Source organism: Malaclemys terrapin, chromosome 12 (assembly GCF_027887155.1).
Source record: "Malaclemys terrapin pileata isolate rMalTer1 chromosome 12, rMalTer1.hap1, whole genome shotgun sequence".
Lineage (NCBI taxonomy): Eukaryota > Metazoa > Chordata > Testudines > Emydidae > Malaclemys > Malaclemys terrapin.
This window is the reverse complement of record NC_071516.1, coordinates 37,442,508-37,450,483: the sequence shown is the minus strand read 5'-3', so window position 1 is coordinate 37,450,483 and position 7,976 is coordinate 37,442,508. Positions and strand designations below refer to the sequence as shown.

Genomic DNA, 7,976 nt, shown 5'->3' with positions numbered 1-7,976 from the left:
TAAAGGTCTGAGCCAGTTAGACAGTTCCTATGATCATAGAATCATAGAATATCAGGGTTGGAAGGGACCTCAAGAGGTCATCTAGTCCAACCCCCTGCTCAGAGCAGGACCAGTCCCCATATCTATAACAAGCAGATATTGTCAACTAAAATTACAATGAATGTTGTACCCAGCTCAACTTAAATGCATTTAATTTAGTTTTAATTACTCATTATTAAAGTTGGTCAAAAATGAAAATGATATTTTTGTGTAAAGTGCCATTTTTTATAGAAACATCCCATAATATTGTTTTTGAAGTGTGTGTGTGGGGGGGGGAGGAAGGGAGGGGAGGGCAGGAGAATGAAACTGGAGCCCGAAAAGTGTTTGGTTTTTAATAAACTTCCCTAGAAAAATGCCACTTTATGGGAAATATTTTCTAGTTTGGGAAAAAGATTTCTGATACTGAAAACTTTCCCCCAAAAATGTCATTTCCAGGCTTTTATAAAACTAAAACCAAAACCAACTCCCCTACCTCTCCAAAAAAAAAAAAACCCATAGAAAATGGAGTCCAAAAGGAATATTTTTCTACACCAAAATTATTTTCAACGACAAGCAATTTTCCATCAAAAATTTGTTTGGATAGAAAGATATTTTTGAGCATCTCCACTCTTTGTGTATTATCCTCTAAGTTGTAATTATTATCCCCATTTGACAGATGATAAACTGAGGAATGGAGTGATGAAGTGACTGAACAAAACCAGAGGAATGGCTGGGAGCAGATCGCAGGACACCTGTACCTTAGCTTTTAAATAAATAAATTCTATGATAGTTGCGCCTGAGATCAGAGGCCCATTGGATTAGGTAAAACACAATCTCTGCCCCAAGGAGTTAACAGTAGAAATAGACAAGAAAGCAAAGGGTGGGACGGAAAATACAGCCTCAGGGCAGGACTTTCCCAAGGTAACATATCAGGGGAGCAGCAGCACTAGGAATTGATGCTAGATGTCTAGAGCTCAGTTCTGTTTGCCCCTAGTGTTCGTCTCACAATCTTTCCTCTAATCCCTGCTGCCTGGTTGTAATTGTGATTATTTTAGGCTCTGGAGAGTTAGATAGATAGATAGATAGATAGATAGATAGATAGATAGATAGATGGGGCTATATGGAGATAGATAGCTAGATGTGGGGGGTGTATGGGGATAGATAGATAGATAGATAGATAGATAGATAGATAGATAGATAGATAAGGGGACAGGGAGGTAGATTTTGATCTTATTTTTACAGGTGTAAATTTATAGTAACTCCATTGACCTAAGTTGAGTTTTTCTAGACATTTACCAGTGTAAATACCTCAATGTGCATAAAGAGATTGTATGTTATGTTCTCATGGAAACAATGATGTCATGAGCTGATTATATTTATAAAGAACACAGAATGAGACAATGGTCACAGGAGAAAAATGGCCAATTTATTTTTTGGAGTATAGCCTTGACCCAATCATTTTCCACAGGGCAGATTTAATCTCTTTGTTCCTCATGCTATAAATGATGGGATTCATCATGGGAGGCACCACAGAATAGAGAACAGCCACCAGGAGATCCAGACCCGAGATTGAGCTGGAGGTGGGTTTAATGTAGGCAAAACTAGCAGTGGAAACAAACAAGGAGACCACAGTGAGGTGAGGGAGGCAGGTGGAGAAGGCTTTATGCCGGCCCTGCTCCGAGGGGATTCTCAGCACGGTTTTGAATATCAAAACATATGACACAACTATTAAAACAAAACAGCTTAAGGCAAAGCACACGCTAACCACAATAGCTCCAGTTTCACCGAGATAGGAGTCATAGCAGGCGAGCTTGAGTAGCTGGGGGATTTAACAGAAGAACTGATCCATCTCATTGTCTTCACAGAAGATTATTGCAAACGTGTTCCCAGTGTGCAGGGCAGAATTGAGAACCCCACTGATCCAGATGCCAGCTGCCATTCGGACACATGCTCTCCTGTTCATCACTCTCTCATAGTGCAGCGGTTGGCAGATGGCGATGTACCGGTCATAGGCCATGATGGTCAGTAAAGGGAGCTCAGTTGTAGCGAAGAAAAGGAAGAGAAAGACTTGGGCGATGCCTCCATAATACGAAATGGACCTGGTGCTCATGAGGGAGTTGGCCATGGACTTGGGGACGATGGTGGAGATGGAGCCGAGGTCCAGGAGGGACATATTCATCAGGAAGAAGTACATGGGGGTGTGAAGGTGGTGGTTGAGGGCTACAGCTGTGATGATGAGGAGATTCCCTGTCAGGGCTACCAGGTACATCACTAGAAATCCCACAAAGTGCAAAACCTGCAGCTCCCGAATGTCAGAGAATCCCAGGAGAAGGAACTCGGTCACTGTAGTGCGGTTGGACATTTTCTTCCTTAGTTCATTGTGTGCTGCCTGTGGATGGAAGGACAAAGGCAGTGGTCAGGGTCCATTGCAGTCAGTGTAGGCCTTGCTGGAGCCCTAGGCATCACTAACAGTATAAACGAAAGGCTGCTAACCAAAGTAGGCCTCGCTTTGGCAGAATAGTAACACACCAGGTATTGGCTAACCAAGTAATCACACTCTTGACCAGAGAGGCTGGAACAGGAACACCCAGAGTTCTCAGTAATTACATGAATGCCCAAGAGATTGTACAATGAACACACTGACCCCTTGTAAAGATAAGGAAGGGATGACAGGATAACTGATGAGGAAATTTTGTTTGAACCAGGTGTAGGGTTGGTAACTAACAACATCTGGAGGGTGATACTCATTTTGTTTGTATCAATGTATAAAAGGAGAAGTCATAGGAGGAGCACCTTTGTAGCAGCTAAAGGGATAGCATCCTGCTATGTTGACTAAGTCTTGTTCTGGGCCTCTATATGTTAGTGTCTCTGTGACCTGTCTGACAGGGCACTAGGACAGTGCTTTGCTGACAATAAACCTGGCCTAGTGCCTTCACTGCCCATGGTCTTTCTTTATGAACAACATGGAGGTCTGCTGAATCTGGCATCAGTGTAATGCACATTGGATATGGTACTAGACCAAGAGGTCTGGGTTCTGGCCCTCTTCACCTCCACTAAGTCCATCTCTCCTCCATGCCAGGGTCTATAGGTTTTGGCTGCTTGGTTCCACTCACACCCTGAATTTAAAGTCACTAGTCTGTACAAAACAAATTCTGTTATTGGACAGTATTAGCTTTCCCGAGTCTTTCTTAAGGCCAAGTTTCCAGTTGAAGGTGCTCAGAATTTGTTTGCTTAAATTGTTTTCAAAGGAAATTCAATTAAACACATTTTCATAGAAAGTCTCAGCTATCTTCAAATATATTTCACTGATCTATCTATCTATCTATCAAAACTGAAAACCCATTGTTTTGGGGTGAATTTAGGCTGGAAAATTTCAGTTTCTAGCAATTTTTAGCTGAAAATGTTTGTTTCCCAGTTTCCAAAATATGGACAATTGGGGATTTTGGGGACTTCTATGAAAAGCCAATTTTTTTAGAGCATAAGAACGGCCATACTGGGTCAGACCAAAGGTCTATCTAGCCCAGTATCCTGTCTTCTGACAGTGGCCAATGCCAGGTGCCCCAGAGGGAATGAACAGAACAGGTAATCATCAAGTGATCCATCCCCTGCTGCCCATTCCCAGCTTCTGGCAAACAGAGGCTAGTGACATCATCCATGCTCATCCTGGCTAATAGCCATTGATGGACCTATCCTCCATGAACTTATCTAGTTTCTTTTTGAACCCTGCTATAGTCTTGGCCTTCGCAACATCCTCTGGCAAGGAGTTCCACAGGTTGACTGTGTGCAATGTGAAGAAATACTTCCTTTTGTTTGTTTGAAACCTGCTTCCTATTTATTTCATTTGGTGACCCCTAGTTCTTGTGTTATGAGAAGGAGTAAATAACACTTCCTTATTTACTTTCTCCATAGCAGTCATGATTTTATAGACCTCTGTCATATCCCCCCCTTAGTTGTCTCTTTTCCAAGCTGAAAAGTCCCAGTCTTATTATTCTCTCCTCATATGGAAGCCATCCCATAACCCTAATAATTTTTGTTGCCCTTTTCTGAACCTTTTCCAATTCCAATATATCTTTTTTGAGATGGGGCGACCACATCTGCACACAGTATTGAAGATGTGGGCATACCATGGATTTATATAGAGGAAATATGATATTTTCTGTCTTATTATCTATCCCTTTGCTAATGATTCCCAATATTTTGTTAGATTTTTTGATTGCCACTACACATTGAGTGGATGTTTTCAGAGACCTATCCACAATGACTCCAAGGTCTTTTTCTTGAGTGGTAACAGCTAATTTGGATCCCATCATTTTATATGTATAGTTGTATGTTTTCCAATGTGCATTACTTTGCATTTATCAACATTGAATTTCATCTACTATTTTGTTGCCTAGTCACCCAGTTTTGTGAGATCCCTTTGTAACTCTTCACAGTCTACTTTGGACTGAATATTTTGGGTAGTTTTGTATCATCTGCAAATTTTGCCACCTCACTGTTTACCTCTTTTTCCAGATAATTTATGAATATGTTGAACAGCACTGGTCCCAGTCGTAGCCTGATTTAGAGTGTACTGATAATATTAATTTGGATAATATGGGAATTTAATTTATTATTTAAATTGTATTTCATTTTAATTTATTAATAATATTAATAATTATTATCATCAATATTAATTAGTATGGGTTTTAGGCTCGCCAATCTGTTTGATCAGAAGATAAAAGTTCTTGTCCTGAATCAGGCTCCACAGAATTTATAAAGGACCCTCGGGGGTCTGACAGGAAGCTCACACTGAGACAGATATAATCTTAAAGACTTTTTATTAAAATCAATAATAGTAAGTAAATGGTAAAATACCCAGAGTTACAAAGTTACAATTGCATTACTGCTATTCAAAAGATACATATGCTAATATAGGATTATATGCAACAAAGCTTTGGTTAACATACTCACACCCTTCCTTGATAACCTGGTTGTAAGAGACACAGGACCAGCCTTGCAGTTCAGGTTTCTCAATTCCTGAGTGAGGGATACAGTGCTTAGAAAATGCTAAGAGCTATCAAAGCTGACTAGGGTTTACTTGATTAACTTAAACTTAAAATCAAAACCTAATAAACAAACTAAGAATAAAATTTAGGAAAACCAAGCTTAGCCTACTTCCCTTGAAACTTAAAGTTTAAGAAGAACAAGTACAGCCTACTAATAGTAGCAGTCATCGTAGATACAGAGAATAGACAGAGAGAGATAGAGTAGAAATAGAATAAGTAAGAATAGAAATGGAGTAAGTGAGAAATGGAGATGGAGTACTCTATCGAGGTGTGTCACCTCTTTTATAGGGCAAGTGCTGGAAATCCTTCCTCTTATGCCCAAATTTCATTCCTCACCCACAGAAATGTTAGGGTACACTTACCCCATAGGCTAGTATGTATGTGCGTATGGATGACATGTATGTACGCACTTGTTGTGTATTTGTTAAGTCTGTGGGTACAACTCTGAAAAATCCCCTATGCCATTCTTCATTGTCTAGTGGTCTAGGTAAAGGTCTTAGACATAGGCGTGGGTACTTTATCTATTTGTATAACAAGATAAAGGTCAACTTTGCTTTCTGAGTAAAAGGTCTTAATATAGATATGCTAACTTTGCCTTAGCTTAACATATAGGATATGGCCTGTAGGTCTCTTGCATTACAGCCAAACTTACTTTAATATAAATCTATAAACCTATTTCAATAAACCAAATACTTAAACTATAAGAAAAGGTATATATATACAAGCAAGCAGGTTAATCCTATAGGCTACACAGTGCAGATCCCTGGTGGACATCACTATTTACCTCTCTCCATTCTGAAAACTGACCATTTATTCCTACCCTTTGTTTCCTATCTTTTAACCAGTCCATGTGAGGATCTTCCCTCTTATCCCATGACTGCTTACTTTGCTTAAGAGCCTTTATAGAATCATAGAATATCAGAGTTGGAAGGGACCTCAAGAGGTCATCTAGTCCAACCCCCTGCTCAAAGCAGGACCAATTCCCAGCTAAATCATCCCAGCCAGGGCTTTGTCAAGCCGGGCCTTAAAAACCTCCAAGGAAGGAGACTCCACCACCTCCCTAGGTAACGCATTCCAGTGTTTCACCACCCTCCTAGTGAAATAGTTTTTCCTGATATCCAACCTGGACCTCCCCCACCGCAACTTGAGACCATTGCTCCTTGTTCTGTCATCTGCCACCACTGAGAACAGCCGAGCTCCATCCTCTTTGGAACCCCCCTTCAGGTAGTTGAAGGCTGCTATCAAATCCCCCCTCATTCTTCTCTTCTGGAGACTAAACAATCCCAGTTCTCTCAGCCTCTCCTCATAAGTCATGTGCTCCAGACCCCTAATCATTTTTGTTGCCCTCCGCTGGACTCTTTCCAATTTTTCCACATCCTTCTTGTAGTGTGGGGCCCAAAACTGGACACAGTATTCCAGATGAGGCCTCACCAATGTCGAATAAAGGGGAACGATCACGTTCCTCGATCTGCTGGCAATGCCCCTACTTATACAGCCCAAAATGCCGTTAGCCTTCTTGGCAACAAGAGCACACTGTTGACTCATATCCAGCTTCTCGTCCACTGTGACCCCTAGGTCCTTTTCAGCAGAACTGCTACCAAGCCATTCAGTCCCTAGTCTGTAGCAGTGCATGGGATTCTTCCGTCCTAAGTGCAGGACTCTGCACTTGTCCTTGTTGAACCTCATCAGGTTTTTTTCTGCCCAATCCTCTAATTTGTCTAGGTCCCTCTGTATCCGATCCCTACCCTCTAGTGTATCTACCACGCCTCCTAGTTTAGTGTCATCTGCAAACTTGCTGAGAGTGCAGTCCACACCATCCTCCAGATCATTAATAAAGATATTAAACAAAACCGGCCCCAGGACCGACCCTTGGGGCACTCCACTTGAAACCGGCTGCCAACTAGAAATGGAGCCATTGATCACTACCCGTTGAGCCCGACGATCTAGCCAGCTTTCTATGCACCTTACAGTCCATTCATCCAGCCCATACTTCTTTAACTTGGTGGCAAGAATACTGTGGGAGACAGTATCAAAAGCTTTGCTAAAGTCAAGAAATAACACATCCACTGCTTTCCCCTCATCCACAGAGCCAGTTATCTCATCATAGAAGGCAATTAGGTTAGTCAGGCACGACTTCCCCTTCGTGAATCCATGCTGACTGTTCCTGATCACTTTCCTCTCCTCTAAATGTTTCATAATTGATTCCTTGAGGACCTGCTCCATAATTTTTCCAGGGACTGAGGTGAGGCTGACTGGCCTGTAGTTCCCCGGATCCTCCTTCTTCCCTTTTCTAAAGATGGGCACTACATTAGCCTTTTTCCAGTCATCTGGGACCTCCCCCGATCGCCATGAGTTTTCAAAAATAATGGCTAATGGCTCTGCAATCTCACCCGCCAACTCCTTTAGCACCCTCGGATGCAGCGCATCCGGCCCCATGGACTTGTGCACGTCCAGTTTTTCTAAATAGTCCCGAACCACTTCTTTCTCCACAGAGGGCTGGTCACCTTCTCCCCATGCTGTACTGCCCAGTGCAGCAATCTGGGAGCTGACCTTGTGCGTGAAGACAGAGGCAAAATAATCATTGAGTACATTAGCTTTTTCCACATCCTCGGTCACTAGGTTGCCTCCCTCATTCAGTAAGGGGCCCACACTTTCCTTGGTTTTCTTCTTGTTGCTTGTACCTTTGGTGAGGTACCTTGTCAAAGGCTTTCTGAAAATCTAAGTACACTATATCCACTGGATCCCCCTTGTCCACATGCTTGTTGACCCCCTCAAAAGCATGTTGACTCTTCCCCAACAAATTGTCTATGTGTCTCACAATTCTTTTCTTTACTATAATTTCAACCAGTTTGCCCAGTACTGAAGTCAGGCTTAGCAGCCTGTAATTGCCGGGATCACCTCTTAAGCTTTTAA

The 7,976-nt window shown here is 42.0% G+C and overlaps 1 pseudogene; it reads right to left on the bottom strand.

The window, feature by feature from the left end:
- Window positions 1–1,444: 1,444 nt before the first annotated feature.
- Window positions 1,445–2,380, bottom strand: LOC128845970 (olfactory receptor 14A16-like; annotated as a pseudogene).
- Window positions 2,381–7,976: the final 5,596 nt, after the last annotated feature.